At 34.8% G+C, this 23,297-nt stretch overlaps 1 protein-coding gene and 1 long non-coding RNA gene across 5 annotated transcripts in view; one reads left to right on the forward strand and one right to left on the reverse strand.

Annotated features, from left to right (window-relative positions):
* Positions 1 to 23,297, reverse strand: part of ATG10 (autophagy related 10) — a 319,260-nt gene that overhangs the window by 272,094 nt on the left and 23,869 nt on the right. The gene's annotated exons all lie outside the window — the stretch shown is intronic.
* Positions 5,518 to 23,297, forward strand: part of LOC141497886 (uncharacterized) — a 120,619-nt gene continuing 102,839 nt past the window's right edge. For all 3 annotated transcript variants that reach the window (XR_012471483.1, XR_012471481.1, XR_012471482.1), the window contains exon 1: positions 5,518 to 5,608. This is a non-coding gene — a long non-coding RNA (uncharacterized LOC141497886). The remainder of the gene's footprint in view (positions 5,609 to 23,297) is intronic.

Consider the following 23,297-nt stretch of genomic DNA (forward strand, 5'->3'; position numbering starts at 1 on the left):
ATATGAAAAGACCTAGCTTCCCTTGGTGAGTTTCAGTAGCCAGGCATAAATAAACTCTACCCTAAGGTACTAACAGAACAAATAGATGTAATTTGGGCTAAGCTCCTATCAGTGAAATTTGAAAGATCTGGAACAGAAACACTGCTGCAGGATTGAAGAATGGAGTCCCAATTTTCAAGAAAGGAAGGTGGAGTCTGCTACCTGTGGCCCCATGAATATAATTTCTATTCCAGGCAAAACTCTATACATATTACTAAAGAAATCATTTGTGAGCACTTAGAAAAGGAAGTGCCAGTGATCACTAAAAAGCAAACAGGGTTTTTTCTTTTTTTTTCTTCTAGTTTTTGCAAGGCAATGGGGTTTAGTGACTTGCTCAAGGTCACACAGCTAGTTAATTATTAAGTTCTGAGGCCAGATTTGAACTCAGGTTCTCCTGACTCCAGGGCCAGTGCTCTACCCACCTGCACCACCTAGCCACCCCCCAACTCTCATGATTTCTTAAGGTACAATAGTGTTCCATCACATACATTCAGTCATTCCCCATTTGATGGGCAATCCCCAATTCTTTGCCACTATAAAAAAAAGCTGCTATGAATATTTTTGAATATGCGGGATTTTACCTTTTTTCATGTTCTCTTCAGGATACAGACCCAGAAGTAGTATTGCTGGATCAAAGGGTAAGCACATTTTTATTGCCTTTTGGACATAATTATAAATTGCTCTACAGAAAGACTGAATCAGTTGACAACTCCAGGGCTGGTACTCTATCCAATATACTTCCTAGCTCCCCCCAAACAGGGTTTTTTTTCAAGAAGTCACACCAAAAATGTCCTCTTTGACCCAGAGATCCCACAGTTGAGTATCTAAAGAAAGATCTCCTACAATAGCAGAATATCCATAATAGTAATTTTTGTGCTCACAAAGAATTTGAATTGAAGTGGATGCCCATCAACTGAGAAATAACTGAACAAATTGTTGTATAGCAATGTAATAGATTTAGTAAATTCTGAGAACTAACCAATATGAGAAATTCAGAGAAACAAATGCAGAACTGCATAAACAAATATGAAAATAACATACAATGGCTATCAAAAAATTATGAAAATAAAATGAAGCTAAACAATATGCAATTATTATCAATCTTAGCTCTAAAGATGAGAAGAAATTCACTATCTGTCACTGGAAAATAGACAATAAGAAAGGAAGATTGCATTTAAACAATATCAATGTTTCAGTGGTTTAGTTTTACTTAAAACTTTTTGTTTTCTTTATTACAAGGGAAGACACTGGGGTTTACAGGATAGAAGAAATAATATTCAGAAATGGCATCAATAAATTTTTGTTGAAAGATATTTTTATTTCATAAATATTTTGTTTTTGTAACTATATATAATGGTAGCTTCTATCAATCATTTTTTTGCAAGTTTTAAGCTTTATAATTTTTCTCCCTCCCTCCACCCCCCAACAGAAAGCAATCTGATACAGGCTCTACATTTGTAACCCTGCTAAACATAGATCAAAATTGGACATGTTGGGGAAAAGAATCAGATCCAAAAGGAAGAAAGAAAACATTAGAGATAACAAAATTATATAAGACAACTTTTAAAAATTGAATATAATAAGCTTTGGTCTTCATTTAAACTCCTCAGTTCCTTCTCTGGATTCGGATGGCATTCTCCATCACAAGTCCCTGAAAACTGTCCCTAGTTACTGTATTGCTGAAATAAACAAGTCCATCATGGTTGATCATCACCCCATGTTGCTGCCAGTGTGTACAATGTTCTTCTGGTTTTGTTCATCTTACTCAGCATCAATTCATGAAAGTCTTTCCAGGCTTTTCTGAAATCCTAACTCTCATGATTTTTTTTTTAAGTTTTTGCTAGGCAATGGGGCTAAGTGACTTGCCCAGGGTCACAAAGCTAGGTAATTATTAAGTGTCTGAGGTCAGATTTGAACTCAGGTACTCCTGATTCCAGGGCCGGTGCTCTACCCACCTGCACCACCTAGCCACCCCCCAACTCTCATGATTTCTTAGGGAACAATAGTGTTCCATCACATACATTCAGTCATTCCCCATTTGATGGGCAATCCCCAATTCTTTGCCACTATAAAAAAAAAAGCTGCTATGAATATTTTTGAATATGTGGGATTTTTACCCTTTTTCATGATCTCTTCAGGATACAGACCCAGAAGTAGTATTGCTGGATCAAAGGGTAAGCACATTTTTATTGCCTTTTGGACATAATTATAAATTGCTCTACAGAAAGACTGAATCAGTTGACAACTCCTCCAACAATGTATTAGTGTAATAAAAAAATTTTAATGAAGAAAAAAAGATCATGATGGATTAATTACTGGACTGTTAGCTCAAGACAAGGCTGTGAGTATACTTAGATAATTTGTCAGCAGGGCATTCAAAAAAGGTTTACACGTTTTTACTGGCAGAGATGGAAAGATGCGGGCTAAATGATAGTAAAAATGAACTCAGGGGGCAGCTAGGTGGCGCAGTGGATAAAGAAACGGCCCTGGAATCAGGAGAACCTGAATTCAAATCCAGACTCAGATACTTAATAATTACCTAGCTGTGTGGCCTTAGGCAAGCCACTTAACCCCACCGCCTTGCAAAAAAAAAAAAAAAAAATGAACTTAGAATGGACTGAATCACCAGACTTAAAAAGAAATTATTAATGACCATTTTGAGTTAGCAGAAGATTTATATTGGAATGCCCCAGAGAGGAAATTTTATCCTGTATTAGTCAATAGTTTTACCAATGACATTATTGAAAGCAAAGATTCCAATATGTAAATTTTGCAAATGACATGAATTTTGGGGAGCCAAGACAGTGAGGAAAAGCTCCAGGAGCTTTTCCCAAAATAATTTTAAATGAAGCCTCTAAATAGACCCTAAAGAGACAGAATCCACAAGAAAAGAGTAAAACAATTTTTTAGCTCAAAATATCTTGGAGGAATTATCAACTAAAGGAGAAAAATACTGAAAACAGCTAAAAAGAAGCAATTTAAATACAAGGGAGCCACAATCAGGATAGGCAGGACTTAACAGCTTGAACATTAAAGGATCAGAGAGCCTAGAAATGATATGAATTTTGCAGAGAAAGCTATCATGATAGCAACAACATCTGTTCCCCAAAAGATTTATAATCAAGAATACTTAATAGCAAAAAAGATGAAATGTTAGAAATAATGTAATAATAGGAATAATAATTAAGAATAATGTAAAATAAATGTAAAATTCTACAGTCTTTTTTTTTAAATCAAATTCATAAAAAAAATTAGTAGGGTCAATACTTGTATTGTCACGAACAGCAGAATAAATTCTGGAGTAGAAATTGAGCCAGTATTTGAATGTATTTTAAGACCACAAAAGAGCTTGGAAAATGTATCCAAACTTTTCCATCCCAGAGGAGCTTAAGAAGACAGACAGAAGATATAAAGGCACTAGGTGGGGCCAGAAATGCAAAACAGAAGCAGCAGTAGCACAATAGACAAAAGCAGCAAGAAGCTATGGCTGTAGCAGAGGACAGAGGGAGGAGCACAATGCCCAAAGAGCGCTTAGAAAGAGATCCCAGGGAATCTCCGGAGTAGCACCTAGGACAGGATAATATCTGATAACTGTCACCCTCTACCTGATTCTGGGTCAACATTCTAAGGGGGAAAGGAACAGGCATGGTAGTAAGGAAGAAGAGGCCCTGAAGGAGAAAGGGACAAGGAACAAGTTCCAGAAACATAGCAGTGTGGCTCTAAGTTCAAAAGCAGAGAAGGGACTCAGTTCTAATTGATCATTTCCACATGAAAGCCTGAAGTGAAATAAACAGGACAGGAAACCAAAACCATGAGGAAGCCAACCTGCAGAACCTCCCAATGGGCTATGATTGACTTAGCTTCTAGTGAAACTCAGACACACACAAGCCAGCAGACCCAAACTGGGTCAAGAATTTGCAGAGGGCAGGAAACTGACCTTGTCCTGGATCTCACCACATTTGAGGCACTAAAAACTAGACTGTGCTGTGAAAGTAAGAGAAAGACCTAAGACATCAATCACCCCACCTCCACCCCACAGATAAGAAGTATTTAATGTAAAATAAAGTCCAGAGTTAAGAAGCACATTGGGAAAATGAGCAAACTACCAAAAAAAAAAAAAGAAAGAAAAAAGAATCTGTCCATATAATATTCTTCTTTCTTCTCTTTTTTTCTCTTTCTTTCTCCTCCCCTCTTCTGCTGCTTCTTGTTCTTCTACTACTACTTCTATTCACATTACTACCACTGCTACTACAACTATTACTTCTACTATTTCTATTACCATTACTATAGCTACTACTGTGACAGAGAAGATCAACACATAAACATAGAAGACAATGATTCAATGCCTCCAAGAAAAAATACAAAGTAACCAAAAGTTCAAGAATTTTTGAAGAATTAAAGAGAAGTGAGAAAAAAAGAACAAAAAGTGATTTTGAAATCATGTAAGAATAATAGAGAATGAATTGAGAAAAGAAATGAAAAATACAAGAAAATTATGAAAAGATAATTAACAGGGCAGCTAGGTGGCATTGTGGATGGAGAACTGGCCCTGTAGTCAGGAGGATCTGAGTTCAAATGTGAGCTCAGATACTTAGTGATTACTTAGCTGTGTGACCTTGGGCAAGTCACTTACCCATTACCTTGCAAAAAACAAAAACAAAAAAAAGATAATTAACAGCTTAGTAAGAGAAACATAAAAAATTCTAAAATAAATTACTCCTTAGTAATGAGAATTGGCTTAATAATAAAAAGAAACACAAACTTCACTGAATAAAATAATTTTCTAAAAATTAGAATTGGTCAAGGGAAAGGAATGATTCTATGAGGCATTAATAATAAAAGAAAAGTCAAAGGACAGAAAAAAATAGAATATGAAATAGTTCACAGAATAAACAAACCCAGAAAATACATCAAGGAGAAGTAATTAAAGAATCACTGGACTACTTAAAAGTCAAAATCAAAAAAAGAGCCTAAACATCATATTTCCAAAATATATATGTGTGTATATATATATGTATATATGTATATATACATATATATATATATATACACACATGCATATGAAATCTGCTCAAACATTGGAACCAAAAGGCAAGGCAGAAATTGAAAGAATCAACCCAACACCCCATGAAAGAATCTCAAAATGAAAATTTCCAGAAATACTATAGCCAAAATTCAGCACTACCAAATCAAGGAAAAAATTCTACAAGCAGTCAGAAAGAAATATTTTATTCCAGAAGGTAAAGGAACTGGAAGTATAACCAAGAATAACTTACCCAACAAAACTGAGTGGATTCTATAGGGCAGAAATGAAAAGAAAAACTGGCAATCAAACATAAAACTAAAGAGAAATACAAAAACATAAACCTGGGTCAGAAATCATAAGGGACTGAGTAAGGTTAAATTGTTTACATTCCATACAAAAGATAATACATAGAAGTCCTTAGAATGTTATCATTACTAGGAATGTTAGAGAAAGTCTACTTAGAGACCATGGCTGTGGTTCTATTACTTTGGGATGATGCTAAAAGACTGGCAGTGTGAGAAAGAGGGACATCTCAAGAAATGGGTAAGGGAGAGGAAGAATGTGGGAAATAATCTTAGATAAATGGGGCATACAAGGAAGAGTGTATAGTGATTGTACATGTATAATCTATATCAGATTGTTTGCTATCTTGGAGAAGGAAGGGGGGAAAGAGGAAGGGAAAAACTTTGAATTCAAAGTCTTATTAAAAATAAATGTTGATAATTATCTTTGCTGTAATTGGAAAAAATAAAATGCTATTTATCAAAAAAATAAAGGAAGAATGCATAGAATAAAGGAGAAAAAGGGGAGGAGATAACAAAACTTGAACTACATTCTCATCTGAACTAGCTGAAAGAGAGGAAAATAAACACACACAGTTGCATACAGAAATTCATCTTACCCAACAGGGAAGTAGGATTTCAGAGAAAGGGAAGAGAGGAATATGAGGAAGGAAAATAAGAAAAATAGTGATCTGAAACAAAATAGACTTCTAAGGATAAACTGAATATAAAAAAAAGAGGGTAAGTATTAGAAAGTAGGATGAAAGCAAATTCAGAGTTATGAATGGAATGAACTTACCCACAAAATGCAAGATGTTAGTAGAAAGGATTAGAAACCAGAATCCAATGATATATTATTTATAAGAACAAATGAAACACAAAGATACATGTAGAGTTAGAGTAAGGGGCAGGAACAGAATCTATTCTGCTTCAGGTAAAATTAAAAAAAAATGACGGGGTAACTATTATGATCTCAGACAAAGGAAAAACAAAAACAAACCTAATTAAAAGAGATAGAGAAATTACATTTGCTAAAAAAAGTATCATAGATGATGAATTAATATCATTACTGAAAATGTGTAGTAAATGGCATGGCAGTCAAATTTTTGAAGGAAAAATTAGTTTCAGGAAGAAACAGAATAAGAGTGAGGGAGAGCAATTCACCCTTCTTACACCTAGATAAATTAACCAGTAGAAAACAAGAAATTAAGGAGAAGAATAAAATTTTGGAAAAAATTAGATAAATAAATCTCTAAAGAATATTGATTGGGAATAGAAAGGAGTATGCTTATCTCTCAATTATGAATAGCAACTTCAGAAAAATCGACCATGTATTAAGTCATCAAAACCTCTTAAACAAGTGCAGAAAGCAAACATTTCAAATGCACAATTTTCTATTTTAATACCAGAAATGGGAGGCTGATTCAATATTTGGAAAATTATAAGCATAACTGGTTATATCAATAACAAAACAATAAAAATCTTATGATTATTTCAAAAGGTGCAGAAAAGGCTTTTGACAAAATATGACATCCCTTCCTGCTTAAAAAAAAAGTTGAAAGCATAGGAACAGAGCTTTTCTTAAAATTATAAGTAGCATCTATTAAAAAACCAAGAGCACACACTATTTGTAATAAGGACAAGTTAGAAGCCTTCCCAATATGATCAGGAGTAAAAAGGACCCATATGCACAAAAATATTTATAGCACCTTTTTTTTTGTAGTGCTTATGAACTGTAAATCAAGGGGATGCCCATTAACTGAGGAATAGCTCAACCACTTAATGGCATATGAAATGTGATGCAACAGTATTATGCCATAAGAAATAATGCAGGAAATGGTTTCAGAAAGATCTAGGAAAATTTATATGAATTGATGCTAAGAAAAATAAACAGATATGGGAGAACAATTAACATAATAACAGCAAAATTATAAAGATAATCAACTATGAAAAAGCAAATGATTAATATAATGACTCATAACAATCCTGAAGGACTCATTATGAAAAATATTAGCCAACTCCAGATAAAGAACTGATGAATTCAGAAAAAAATGAAGCTTACTTTTTTCCTCTTTTTCATGAGCTTTTTCTTTTGAAACACGTCTAATGCAGAATTTTTTTTTGGTATGACTTCATATTTGTAATTTGTATATTTCTTGCCTTCTCAATGGGTACATAAGTTGAAAGGGTAAAATAATTTTTTAAAATCTTATGGCAACCCATTTTTAAAGAACTTGTAGGCAAAATTTAAGAATGGATTGTGGGGGGCAGCTCAGTGGCGAAGTGGATAGATCACCAGCCCTGGAGTCAGGAGGACCTGAGTTCAAATACAGCCTCAGTCATTTAATAATTACCTAGCTGTATCTCTGAGGTACCACCTCACCCTTCTCAGATTGGCCAATATGACCAGAAAGGATCATGATCAATCTTGGAAGGGATGTGGGAAATCTGGGACACTAATGCATTGTTGGTGTAAGCTGTGAACTGATCCAACCCTTCTGGAGAGCAGTTTGGAATTATGCCCAAAAGGCAAGAAAAATGTGCATACCCTTTGATCATCTAATATACCCAAATAATTTCCTTTAGTGGCTCTAATTACAACCACATTGATTCTACCTCAACCCTCAGTTTTTTCAATGCACTTTTTAAAGACCTATCATCTTTGAGAGTTAAGGTTATCTTTTCCTTCACTTGCATTTAAATAGATTTCTATATCCCACAAAAATTTGACCTCCATTTATTTATGTGATCTTAAGTACATTACACTAAGTAAATAGCATCAGTGTCCTTACTTTGTGTAAGTATTTATAATTCTTACTTTTATTATATTTGTTTGCAGTTAAAAAATTCTATCCAGGGACCACTCTATCAACACCTCTCTTGCTCACTTCCTTTTGTAGTTCCATTACTTTTATTGCTCATGCATACATATGTGATCACGTATATATTAAAAATTTATATTAATACAATACTGTGCTTGAGATTATCATTCTACATTTCAGAAAACTAGTCAGTTTGCTACTCCCCATAAATAAAATTCCACACACCACCTCTATGGCTTTTCACAGGCAATTTTCTATTCCTTCAACTCTGCCTAGCTTTCTGCAAGCCCCAGCATTTCCTCCTAGAGGATTCTCTTATTTCTCCAAGTTGTTAATGTCATCCCCATTCCAATTTTTATGTAGTTTATATTAGTATCTCTGTGTGTTTTTTCTACCAGGTAGAATGCAATATCCTTGAGGACAGGGATTACTCTGTTCTTTTGTTTGTATCCCCAGATCCTTGTACATAAAAGACACCTAATAACTTCATGTTGCAGGATTTTTTTTTAAAAGGAAAAACAATTTTACTAGGGGTGGGGAGGAGGGTCAACTCAGAGGCAGGAGAGCTATACTCAGGTATGTTAACTTAAGGTGACCTCAAGGCATATCCTTTTTGAATCTCCTTCCCTTGTTATGACTCAAGTATGTACCTTAACCCTATCATAGTTAGTATTTCAACAAGAATATAGTAGCACTTGGAGGGGAAGAGGAAGGGGAAGGAGAAGGCAGGGTGATGACTCCCCTGCTCTAGGGATATCTACCAACTCTAAGGGAATCCAGTCCAACATGGGTAGGCCTTTTTATGCCCTTAAGTCAAGAGGAAGACAACTCAATATTGCCAAAGCTACCAGGAAGAACAGATTGAGTCCTGCCCCATCCCTAAGTCAAGTTCACAATTAGTTGTTTTTAAGGGAAAAACAAGTTGAACTCAAGTTGTTGAGAGAGGGAAGAATTTCTGGTAGATATTGTTCCTATTTCAATTGGGTAAGTAAACCTCTTTTTGTTAACTGTTAAATAACATATGACAATTTTTTCTGTTCCAGTATTAGACTTCAGCTACCAGAGGTCTGGCCTGTCACCATTCTTAGATTACCTCTATGATGTATTCAAGACACTAGAATGAGCACCGAGATAAAAAGACAAAAACAGTCCCTTTTTTGCAATTACATGTAAATCTAGTTTGTCACATTCATCTTTTTGTAAATTTTTGAGTTCTACACTTTTCTCACTACCTGTCTTCCCTCCCTCCTCCCCATGACAGGGAATAATCTGATAAAGTAATATATGTACAATTATGTTTAACATTGTTTTCATATTAATCATGTTGTAAAAAGAGAATCAGAATAAAAAAGGAAAAAAATGAGAAAAAAGAAAAACAAAACAGATTTTAAAAAGTGAAAATAATATGCTTTGGTCTATATTCAGGCTCCATGGTTTTCCTCTGACTATGAAAGGCATTTTCATCACAAATCTTTTAGAATTGAAGGAGCTTGAATTCTAAAAGGGGAGAAACAACTACATGCATATAAGTCATACAGGATAAAATTGGAAGTAAAAGAACTATGCATCCCCTGTGTATACCATGACCTGCTCATTCTTAAGATTATGTCACCTTCACTCTAACCCTTTCCAGATTCCTGATAGGGCTCAGATTCTTGCCTAGGACACTTAGAGGGACATGGGGTAGTAGAGGAGATCTTACATGACACAGAATCAGGCACCATAACACTTGCTTTTCATTTCCAAACCATGCCATTCCATGAATAGCTTCTGTATGATCCTCTCTCCAGTCTTTTCTTTCCAACTCTAGTCCCCCAAATTGTGCTATCAGCTCTTTGAGGACAGAAATGGGCACATTTTTATATGTGTAACCCCAGAGTTTAACAAGATGCTTAACAAAAAGATCATACTTAAATAGTTTTTTTTTTCATTCCCTTATTCTCTTCTTTCCTGAACCTGTAGCTCTTATGATATCTAATGTACCCCCCCCCCCATTCTGGAATGAGTTTGCTAGGTCTACTTTGCAAAGCTCCATTTGCTTCTTCTACTTTTTGTTGCTTTCCCTGAAGACAGGTGACCAAATAACCTGAGACGGGTATTTCCTAGCTTGGAAAAAATTTCATAAGTTCAAGAAGTACAAAGCTACTGGGTCCATCAGTCAAAGTTTACTGACAGTAGCATTTTCTCTAGCTTTATCCTACTTAGAGAAGTTAATATAAGCTGGAGGCTGTGGTTAACTATAGTTATTAAATATATGTGGAGTTACATTTTCATGGGGATTAAGTTTTAAAGCCAAAAAACTAAGAATAATCAAAATTAGCCTTGAAAATAACTTCATCTGGCCATAAGGTTCATTAAATACCTTTAAATAGTTGTAGCTAGAAAGAAAGATCTTTTTAAAAGAGGGTAGTCATCTAAAAGAGCAAGTGAATCTGAGATGGTTACTATGGAAACAACAATGTAAATTTTTATTTTTCATCACACCCAGCTAAGCTATTGATCAGAAGATAGATGGGAAGCAAGATGTCCATTCAAATTTTTTAAGAAAATAAGACTTGACTGGTAGAAAAACTTATGACAAGAGGAAAAAAAATTTTAAATGGCTTCACACATAAATGTAATTGATATAGAGGATAATCATATCATCATATAACTGTTTCCTGTTCCTGCTTTACCATTAGATAAAGAGAGAAAACACAAAGAAGTCAAAGGTAATAAGGCAGGGTCCAGGAAATGGTAGAATGGCACTTAAGTTTTTCCTTCTATAAAAATATATCACTCTAGGGGCGGCTAGGTGGTGCAGTGGATAGAGCACTGGCCTTGGAGTCAGGAGTACCTGAGTTCAAATCCGGCCTCAGACACTTAATGATTACCTAGCCGTGTGGCCTTGGGCAAGCCACTTAACCCCATTGCCTTGCAAAAACTAAAAAAAAAAAAAAAAAAAAAAAAAAATCACTCTAAGCAGAATTAATAGACTGCCTCTAGAGGCCTTAAAGAAAAGATTCTAGAATCATATTCAACATAAGGAGATGCTTACACTATGAAAAGTACAGGAGGCTGAGACTGAGGGAACAACAAATTCATATCTCCCATCTTATGCTCATTGTGAATATATACTCATTAAGTGGAATGGCAAACTTAGATTACTTGAATCTCTCTCTCTCTCTCTCTCTCTCTCTCTCTCTCTCTCTCTCTCTCTCTCTCACTCCCTCCCTCCCTCCCTCCCTCTCTCCCTCCCTCTCTCAGATTTGTGTATATTTGATTCAGAATCAAAGGGTGCCTAGGCAAAACTTCTCTTTCACTATCACCATGTAATTTCCTCATCCTCACATGTTGATTGACCTTACCTCTCCTATGTGTTGATTCCATTCTGCCCTCTCTTTCCACTATGCCCTGTGGAACTCTATTTTAATGTTAATTTTATATGCATGTGTATAAATGTGTGTGTGTGTGTCTGTGTATAGGTAGCTAGGTAGACAGGTAGATGATGGATAGAAGATAGATGATAGATAGATAGATAGATAGATAGATAGATAGATAGATAGACAGACAGACAGATAGACAGACAGACAGACAGACAGACAGATAGATGGCTTACTATCCAAGTCAGTCTCCCTCCTCTGTTAAAGATTTCAATAACTGGCTCACCAACTTCCTTTTTTTGAATCCAACCTATACCCTCCTATCCTTAAATGTAAAGACTGAAATATACATACTGGCATAGCCTCAAACACATTAGCTTCCAAATTCATCAATCTCTCCCAGTGCTCATGTCATGACTTCAAAAATGTCACATCACTGAACTCAAGAATTCCTGACTCCAGGCAGGTGTTCTATGCATTGTACCACCTAAGCTGTCCCTGGAGGCGGATAGCATGTTAAGTCATAAGTCCTTAGAATTATCAAGAATCTTATTGTTAGGAGTAGATAAGTCATTCACAGATGTATACAGTATTGTTAATACTGTATACAATGTTCTCTTGGTTCGGCTCACTCCTTGTAAGTCTGTTCCAGATTTGTCTTAAATCAGCCTGCTCATCATTTCTAATAGCACAATAGTATTCCTTCATAATCATGCACCAAAACTTGTTCAGTCATAACCCAATTGATGAGCATCCCCTCAATCTCCAATTCTTTGACACCACCAAAGGAGCTGTTACAAATATATTTGTACAAATAGGTCCTTTTCCTTGTTGTGTTTCATCTCTTTGGGCTACAGACCTAGTAATGGTATTGCTAGGTCATAGAAGTAAGTATGGTTTTATTGCTCTTTGGGCACAGTTCTAAATTGCTCTCCAGAACTACAGAATCTCTTCACAACTCCATCAGTTTACCAATTTTCCCACATTCCCTCCCACATGACATTTTACTTTTATGTCATATTAGTCAATTTGATAGATATGAAATGGCACCTCAGAGTTGTTTTACTTTGTATTTCTCAAATCAAAAGTGATTAAGAGTATTTTTAATTTAACTTTAGATAATTTTGATTTCTTCATCTGAAAACTCCCTGTTCATTTCCTTTGATTAATGGTCATATTCAGTGACTCATGTTCTTATAAATTTGGCATATTCCCTCTATATATTTGAGAAAGGAGTACTTTATCAGAGAAATTTGCTATAAATTTTTCTCCCAATTTTCTGCTCTCCTTCTAATCTAGGATGAATTGGTTGTTTCCGTAAAAACTTTTAATTTAATAGATTACATAAAAGTTTTAGCATAAGTTAAACTAATACAGGAAGAATTAGAAAATAGTTAACCAAGAGAAAAATATTTATAAATAATTTCTTAGATAAAGACTTGAGATCTAAGATATTTGTAGAATTGATACAAATATATAATAAAAGTCATTATCCAATAGGTAAGTGATCGGTGTAGATAAAGTTTTCAAAAGAAGAAATATAAACTATCAACAACCACATAGAAAAATGTTCAAAGCTACTAATAAAATGAAAATGACGTGGAGATTCTACCTCATATCCATAAGATTAGCAAAGATGATCATTGGTAAAAATAGCACAATTATGGTAGGATAGGCATTCCAAAGGACTGTTGGTAGAGATAAGCTTTGATCTAACCATTATGGGAAGCCATCTGAAGTTTTAAAGTCACTAAATTTTGTATACTCTCTGTCTTCCATACCTCCACAATTAACTATATCATAAGAATCTCTTGAAACTAATTGTGATTTCAGAACACTGATAATGGGCATGTACACTGTACCTTTTATTTTTTTTAAAGGGGAAACACCTTTTATTTTTTAATTTACATTTTTACTTATTTATGCATTATTAAAATAGTCTTGTTCTAAAAGTAAACATAATCCCCCCTCCCCTCACAAAAATAAAAAACCTCATAAGAAATAAAGTGAAAGAATGAGAAAAAAAAATGTGCTTCAGTTTGTGTTCAGATACTATCAGATCTGTCTCTGGGGTGGATCACATTCCTTATCAGAAGTCCATCAAAGAAGTTACTTCCATTTTTTCCCCCACAGTTGCTATTGCTGATTGTAATTCCCTCCAACCATTGCAAAAATCAATAAATAAATAAGTGCATTGAATCTGACCACCTCTATCACGTACACCCCCCCTCCCCTCCCTCTGTCCCCTTTCTCCCATTCCCATCCTCTCCTTTTTCCTCTAGGATAAAAGATTTCTTTACCTTATTAAGTGTGTATTTTTTTTTCCTCTCTGAGCCATTTCCAATGAGAATGAAGGCTCACTCATTCACCCCCCTCACCTTCCCACATTCCACTCTAGTACAAAAGTTTTTTTTCTCTGATTCTTTTATGTAAAGTATTTGTGAAAATATTTTTTTCTATATTTTTATGTGAAATATTTTATCTCATTCTACCTCTCTGTTCCCTTTCTCCCAGTACATTCATCCATTGACTCAATCTTTACAATCACTATATTATATCTTCATATTCAGCTCTCTCTTGTGCCTTGTCTATATAAGCTCCTTCTAACTGCTCTAATAAATGAGAAGGTATTTCTGAGTATTATCAGTATAATCTTTCCATGCAGGAATATACACAGTTCATCATCATTAAGTCCCTCATAATTTACCCTTCTCATCCACCCTCTCTATGCTTCACCTGAGTCCTGTATTTGAAGATCAAATTTTCTGTTCAGCTCTGGTCGTTTCAACAGGAACATCTGAAATTCCCCTGTTTCATTGAAAGTCCATCCTTTTCTCATGGAAGAGGATGTTCAATTTTGCTGAGCAGTTGATTCTCGGTTGTATTCCAAGCTCTTTTGCCTTCCAGAATATTATATTTCAAGTCCTATGAGCCCTTAATGTAAATGCTGCTAAGTCCTGTGTAATCCTGATTGTAGTTCCACGATATTTGAATTGTTTCTTTCTGGCTACTTGTAATATTTTCTCTTTGACTTGGAAATTCTGGAATTTGGCTATAATATTCCTGGGGGTTATTTTTTTTTTTTTTTGGATCTCTTTCAGAAGGAGATTGGTGAATTCCCTCAACTTCTATTTTATCTTCTGCTTCTAGGATATTAGGGCAGTTTTTCCTTTTAAAATTCTTTTTAAAATTTTCTTTAAAATTCTTTTAAAATAAAGTCAGTGCTCTCTTCCTGATCATGACTTTCAGGTAGCCCTATAATTTTTAAATTATCTCTCCTGAATCTGTTTTCCAGGTCAGTTGTTTTTCCAGTGAGCTATTTCACATTTTCTTCTAGTTTTTCATTCTTTGGGTTTTTATTGTTTCTTGATTCCTCACAAAGTCATCAACTTCTTTTCACTCCATTTGACATTTGAAGGAGCTATTTTCTTCAGAGAACTTTCTTATTTCCTTTTCCATCTAGCCAATTCTGATTTTTAAAGTATTTTTCTCCTCATAAACTTTTTGGACTACTTTTTCCATTTGACCTAAACTATTTTTAACATGCTACTTTCTTCAGCAGTTTTTTTTGTATCTCCTTGATCAAACTACTGACTTGGTTTTCATGTTTTTCCTGCATCTCTCTTATTTCTCTTCCCACTTTAACTTCTCCCTCCCTTACTTGGTTTTCAAAATATTTTTTGAACTCTGCCATAGCCTGAGCTCAATTCCTATTTTTCTTGGAGGCTTTGGATACAGAAGCTTGGACTTTGTCGTCATCTGAATGTGTGTTTTGATCTTCCATGGGACCAAAGTAATTATCTATGGTCAGGTTCCTTTTTATCTGTTCTCATTTCCCCAGCCTGTGCCCTGGTTTTGAGGTGCTTCCTAAGCTTTTGAGTGTTTTGGGGTACCCCTGCAAGGGGTACTGAGAGCCACATTGGCCTGGGCTCTGGGCTCACTCTGGAAGAAGTTTCCCCACTGATCTTCCAAGTTATGCTTGGTGTTCCTTGGTTTAGAAGATCTGGAAACTGCTTCTGCTGTCACAAGACAGCGCCGCCCCCCAGGGACCCAGGGACCCCGCAGGCTGTTCTAGGAAGGCTGGAGCTCCTTCACTCTGGCATGTCATGATCCTGACTGTACTACCGCCCTCTCCAACCCCATGGAACAGAGTCTTCCCATGATCTTCCAGGTTATTTTGGACTGGTCTCACTGGGTCTTTCAATGGGTTCTATCTCTTAAAAATTTAGTCATAATTTGAAGGGGTTTTTTTTTATTTTAGAAGAGAGCTTCTTGGAACTCTTGCCCTCATGCTGCCATCTCGGCTCCGCCCTGATACTATATCTTTTAATAGAAAGATGATGGACTAGAGGTATAAAATGAGATATATGTTTACATGAATGTCTAAAGTACTGAATTGTTTCACAGCTAGTGTCTTGACAAGAAAGGCAATGAGTAGTGAAAAAAAAATATTTTAAACTATAAAGAAAAAAGCAAACAAACATAAAGAAGAAGGAATCACAAAGAAATTCCTTCCCTGTCATGTTAAATTTAATCTACATTTTAAAAAAATAATCTCTGGCAGTTCATGGTTTTATAATGTTCTATTTGTTCATCATAAACTGAAATGTTTATTTAAATTATTAAGTTTATAAACAAAAAACAAACATTTGAATATATAAGCTTTGTAAAAACAGGAACAGATTGGAAGAAAAGTCCTAGCAAAGAGTCAAAGTTAAGCTCCTCCAATTATGAGGTGTGATAAACTTGGGCAAGATACTTTACTCCTTTGTTTTCTAAGAAGTAAAACAATATATTACCCCAGCTTCCACGTGGGAATTTTGCAAAACAAATGGAATAATCTCAGAAAAACAATGAAAAGATATCCATTTTATAATATTGTTTATATAGAAAGGGCAATCTATCCACATTCCAGACAACAAATTAACTTAAAAACAAAAAATATTTTCAGAAATAAGGGACAGCCTATTTTTCTTTGATGTTATTTTCTTTCTGATTCTATGATTTTTCCAAATCTAACTGCCTATTCTTCATGAAAAGAACTCCGAAAATATTTGGATTTTTTTCCTTTAATTAGTCTAAGTTTTTTGTTTACTCAAACCTACCTAGATAGGAAAAGCACTTTATCTGTCCAGACTTTGGCTTCCTATGATCTATTTAATAGTTAATAATCCATATACAATCTAGAACACAAATTTCTATGAGAAAATCATTTTTCAAATCTCAGAGCACTATATAAATGAGAGAGAGATTATATGAATGTATAAAATTATTCTTTTGGAATTAAGACAAGGGCAAGCCACTATCTGAATCTTTCTCTTTTCTTATACTTTTCTTTTTCTACTTTTAAACAAAAGTATTAGAATATAAGCTCATCCTCAGTACACTTCCAGAATCATGAGGAAAATATAGACCTCATCCTGATCCCACATGATTTTTATTTCTTCTTCTAAGTCTCCAAATTTTAAAGGCTTTTTAAAAAAAACCGAATAACTTATAGTTTAGAAATGCATATTTTAGATGGCAAAATCTATTTTTATGGATCAATTTCATATCCAGGCAAATGCAGGTAGTAGTATGGTCTATGATAATACTTCATTCCACCATAGTTATTGAGTTTTCCAGAATGTTTTGAAGCCTATATTTCCAGTTTGGGCATATGTCATCTTAAAAGCATCTCATGTGTGATTCTAACGCCCTCACTGAGCTAGGACAACCCTGGGAGACCTGTTATGGACAATGCTATTCACATCCAGATGAAGAAAAACAAAACAAAAAAAATAAAAAAAAACACTACAAAATCTGAATGAACACTGTGTTCATTTTTTTAAAATTTTCTGTTATGTTTTTCCTTCCTATCTCATGGTTTTCTTTCTTTTCCTTTAGTTCTAATTCCTCATACAGAAAATGACTAATCTATAAACATGTTAAAGATGAACACATTCATATAATATTCACCAGACTATTCACCACTGAGGGAAGGGAGATGGGAAGGGAGGATGGAAGTAACTTATATATATAAGAATGTAACTTATAAACATGCATATGCGTGTGAATGAAAGTTGAAAAACTTTCATAACATGTAATTGGAAAAATAAAATAAAATATCAATTTTAAAAACTCTGTCATCACACTTTGCTAGGTATTCAGTAGCTTCAGTAAATATGTTTCACAGTTTCTACCAATTTACCAAGTAATTACCAGGTGGATTACCAAGTAATCTACATTGATCACTAAAGCTGGATTCCTTAAGAAAAAAATTATTCTGTATTTACTGGTGGAAATTATATGGTCTTGAATTGTTTTCAAAAACCTTTCTATTTCTATAAACAAGTTTAGATGCCATTTGTTTAATACTTCTTTGTTGATATATTCTTGGTTAAATTCATGCAGATGTCCCCTTTAGAGGGCCTTGTATTTCCATGTCCGTATCCTCCCCATTATTTAAAGATTCCAGTCACTTTCAGTTATATGGGATAAATCCAAAAGTGTTTATTTTTTGTCAATCCTTACTGGAGCTTGGTAAAGTGATATGATTCTTCTAAAGCATTTGTATAATTGTTGTTGGGGTTTTTAATACAAGTTTTTGTAAGAATACTTTCCAGATCTGTTATAGTTCATTTTATAGTTGTAATAGTGTACAGTAAGAATGGTATCACAAAAAAAAAATGGTATTACATAGATTTTAATGGCTTTAAATGCATTTTCCTCCACTAAGTTTTGATTACAGAATACCAGTAGTCTTTTAACTATTCAGCCACAGCGTTTTTACTGATAGTTTCATACTATATATGTGTCTTGCCTAAAAGAGATCAAATTATCTTATTTACCAAAGTAAAAACTGCCTTCAGACATTGGTTCAATTTTTTTCTCTGAAATCAAATTAAAAACTTTAGTATCTGTAATTTTTTGGCAATTTAAGAATTTACGATCCACCAAAGTCCAAATTACCTTTTGATATCACTGAAAATTATAGAAGATGAAGAAGAGTGAAGGTTCTGAGTTTGAATTTAGCAGCCAAATATATGAGTTTAAATAGATAACTTTATGTCATAAATATATACATCAAATGACTGAAAAGATGTTTGGGCTTAATTCCCTCTTTAAACAAAAGCTATACTTAGTTCTGTTTAGGAGAAATGATAGGGATTTTTGGCTAGCCAGAACCATTAGGCACTTCAGCTGTCTCCCTGAAAGATGCCCCATTTTTATCAACTGTTGACCCCATCGTGTTGGTGGATTGTTTCAAATAGAGAAGAGTTTTCCATGAAGACAACAAACATTAGGATTCTCATTATTCTTGTGTTTTTTGTACATTTATATGATATGCAAAGAAATCATTTGTGTGAAACTGAGTTAAAGATTTTATAATAATCAGTAAGGAAAGAACTTTTTAGGCAGCTTGCTCAATTAGTTCTTTATACTTCTGAGACCTTTTAGCACCTTTTATATTGCAGGAAGATTTATCATGGTCTCCCACAAACCAGACTAGGTTAATTCTTTTCCTTAAAAGACAGTGAAGGGGATGGCTAGGTGGTGCAGTGCATAGAGCACTAGCCCTGGAATCAGGAGTACCTGAGTTCAAATCTGGCCTCAGACACTTAATAACTTAGCTATGTGGTCTTGGGCAAGCCACTTAATCCCAATGTCTTGCAAAAACCTTAAGAGACAGAGAGAGAGAAAGAGAGAGAGAGAGTGTGTGTAAAATGTTTCTTGAGATCTAAATTGGCTCAGAATATTAAAGATGTGAGCATAACTTCCTGGATACCCATGTACAAAACAGGCCAGGGGGCAACTAGCTGGTGTAGTGGATAGAGTACCAGCTCTGGAGTCAGGAGCACCTGAGTTCAAATGTGACTTCAGACACTTAATAATTACCTAGCTGTGTGGCCTTGGACAAGCCACTTAATCCCATTTGCCTTGCAAAAAAAAAAAAAAACAAAACAGGCCAAGGCCTGGCAAACTTCAACTCCTCCCTGAGGTCTCTGACTATGGCAATGCAATGTCCTTACTGAATATCTCTTCCCACCTAAGTCTGTCATTTTAATAATCATTTGAAGAACTATGAATGTTCATTTCTTTCCAATCTTGAACATGAAATACTAGACCAATTTTAGGCAGGCCAGGACCACTCTGGTTATCCCTTTGATGATATATTCTTTTCATTAAGGTTTATGGATTTTTTTTGGTATTAAATTCAAATTGAAAATGCTTTATTTAAAGGACAACTATATAAATGATCTATATTTGGAGGGGTCACTGAGGGTCTTCTTTTTCAGTAGCAGTTAAGTAATGCTTTCTGTTAAGAAAGATAGAATCATGCTCACATGTGAGAGAAATTATTTTGTTATTTTTTCTTCATGCAATGTTTAAGGACAACTTATATTTAAATCATGTTTTCATTAATGAATCAATGAGCTTGATGCACCTACTATATGCCAGGCAGAGGCTCAAAGTCTGGAACAGCCCCTGCTTGGAAGGAGCCTAAATTATAATAGGAGTGAAAACAAATACACATAAGCATCTGTAGCATAAATATGAATTGGATAAATATAAATAAACAGAGAATAGCTACAGACAAGGTAATATGGGAGGGAGGTGTGAGGATCAGGAATTAAGTGATTAGCCCAAGATCACACAGCTAGGTGATTATTAAGTGTCTGAGGCCGGATTTGAACTCAGATACTTCTGACTCCAGAGCCAGTGTTCCACCTAGCTGCCCCTCTCTTCCTTTTCTTAAACAATCTGTTATACAATGTCTCTTCTTTCTTTCTTCTCACTCATGTCTCAATCATTTCCAATCTGGCTTTCAACTTCATTGTTCAGTTGATAATACTTTCTCCAAAACTGCCACATCTGATATTCTTTTCTCCTCTTTTATCTCTATGCAGTATTTGATACCAAGGACAACTCTCTTCTCCTAAATATTCTTCTTTATTAATATTTTCATGACTCTGCTTTGCCTGCTTCCTCTCTTACCTATTTAACTGCTTGGCTTAGTCTCCAGTGCTTACCCATTATCCATATCATATCCTTAAGTATGAGGTCAAATATCTATATATATGTATATATGATAACTAATATAGATAACAGATTCCTCTGAGATCACCGGGAGGCGACTGAACAGAGAGAATGAATGCGAATGAATACATGCACATTCTCTCTCTCTCTCTCTCTCTCTCTCTCTCTCTCTCTCTCTCTCTCACACACACACACACACACATATACTCAGAGTATTTCTCAAAGTCATTCATCTCTCCCTTCCCCTAAATCCCCACCCTTCTCTACTGAATGCCTCCCTTTCTTTTGAAAGTATCAAAAATCTTCCAGTCTTCCAGATTCATAACTTCAGCATTTTTCTCTATTTGTTTCTAACTTTTCCCACAAATAGAAATTAACTGCCAAATCTCATAATTTCAACCTCCATAGTCTCTCTCATATCTAATGATTTTGCTCTACCTTCTCTAAACCATATCACCTTTCTTCTGCACAATTGCAAGAGATCCCTAATTGGCTTTCCTGATCTAAGTCTCTATCCACTTTAATCCATCCTTCACAAAGTCACCCACCTTAATTTAAGTAACACCCCCCCCATTAATTTCACCCCTCCCAACCAATAAACTCCAGTATCTTTAAAACCCTTCAAAGCCCTTTAAAAATCCAACCTACCTCACTAGGCTTTTTTTTTTTTTATCATATGTGACTTTCCAGTCCAATCTACAATCTATACTCCAGACTAACTAGCTTCTCTACTACTCACAGATGGTCTCTCATCTATATCCTGTCCAACCCCTATGCCTGGTTCTCTCCTCTGCTCTAAGAATCTTTCACTTCCCCCTTAGGATTCTGCTTGAGTAACCCTTTCTACATGAAGTCCCATTTAATCCCCCTAATTCTGAAGGAATTCCCTCCCTGTCTTGTATTTCTCTACATCTATGTTGCCTCCCCACTAAAAGACAGACTTCATGTAAAAGAGATTTTTTTTTTTATGTTGTCTTAGTATTCCCAGGGTCTGGCAATGCAGTTGACTTAATGAATATTTGTGGATTGGCTGACAGGAAAAAGGAATTTTCAAAATAAATACACAATGGAAACCAACAAAATAGGGCAAATCCAGTATCCTTAAGAGAACAACCTCTTCCAAGCATTTCTAGTGGCCCAGTTAGATACAATTGACAGACTAATTATAAATTATTTTCATCTGATTAATGAACATTTACCAAATGTTACCATGACCCAGATCTACCATGCTACTTTCTGGCCATCTTCAGAATATACTACCAAGCACAGTATTCTTTTTTTTCTATCTCCCTCACTTTCCAAATTTAGTTTTAAGAACAATAATAATCAAACACATTCTAACATAGCTAGAAAGGACATGACAAACAATTGCTCCAAGTTAGCATTATTGTGACTTTCCTATTTTAACATTCCTCCCTAGGTACTACTCCTTTATATGAGCTGCCTTTCTTACCACCTACCCCCCCCAACTACCATAATATAAGCCTTTTGAGTGCAAGGATTCTCTTGCATGCTTGCATCAGAAAAACAGCACAATTTCTGGCAAATTGTGTTTAATAGATGCATTTTCATTCCTTCTTATCTATTTATTAATTCAGAACAGTCTGAAAGAGTAAAAAGGAGCCTTGGTCTTGGTCTCAGAAGACATGGTTTCTAGCCATGTGACTGGAAATAAGTCACTACATCTTTTTACACTTCAGTTCCTCACCTGCAAAGGAGACATGAGAACCGTAGCTTTACAATGTCTGTGAGGATCAAATGAGATGTTTGTAAAAACACTATGTCAATTTTTAGATATTACATGAATTATATCAGATTAAATTATCCCTCAGATATCTTTTTTCTAACACCTTCTTAGTCAAATTCAAGTAACTACAAAGTCTCAAAAGTATTATAATGAAGCTATTTCACTAATTATTCTAGATTTTATGTTTCAATAATTCAAGTTGCTTTCAATTCATCTGAATTAGTAATACTTTATTGTATCTATAAAAGCTGGATTTCATTAACTCTAAACACTGGAAGTTCTAAGATTTTTCTAAGGCACAAAAGATATTTTTGTGAAGGAAGAATCAGTTACATTTATGGGTGCTTGAAATTTGATGCTCTCTAAAGATTTCTCTAATTTAGGGTTTTTTCAAAATGCCTTTCTATAACCATTTTCTTACATCAGATGGAAATAATTTTGACATTTCTCCTTCTCAATGATTCCATATGGACAAAATGCCCTAAAGGTAAACATGTATTAAAACTTCAGTCCTGCATTTAAACAGATGAGGATGCAATGCCCCATTTCTGGAAATTTCTTGTTGCTTTGTGGAAAATGAAGCTTCTAATAGCAACAAGTTTTTCCAAAGAAAGCCACCTGGTAAGTCTGATTCCAATTATACTCTAAAGCTATGAAATTCTCAAAGCAACTAGTCAAACCAAGGCAACACATAACTGGAGAATTCCCAAGAATGTTGTGGGTATTACTGTCAATATTAAAAGTCTAGAGTTAGGAGCTGGGATTAGGAACAATCTTCCACTAGACTCAGAGGCCTGGAACACACTGAGATCTATTCTGTCAGACTTTTAGACTATTGATTACCCTGGATTCAATTAAATTCAATAAGCATTTTTCAAAGAGGTCACTACTTGGGAAAGCTTTCCTACATTCTGTTCTAACCTATTTTTTCCCCCTGTGGATTTTTTTCCCCAAAATTGTAATGCAATTTTTTTAAAAATCTGCTTCATTTCTTCCAAC

This window comes from Macrotis lagotis, chromosome X (genome assembly GCF_037893015.1).
Source record: "Macrotis lagotis isolate mMagLag1 chromosome X, bilby.v1.9.chrom.fasta, whole genome shotgun sequence".
NCBI classification, from domain to species: Eukaryota; Metazoa; Chordata; class Mammalia; order Peramelemorphia; family Peramelidae; genus Macrotis; species Macrotis lagotis.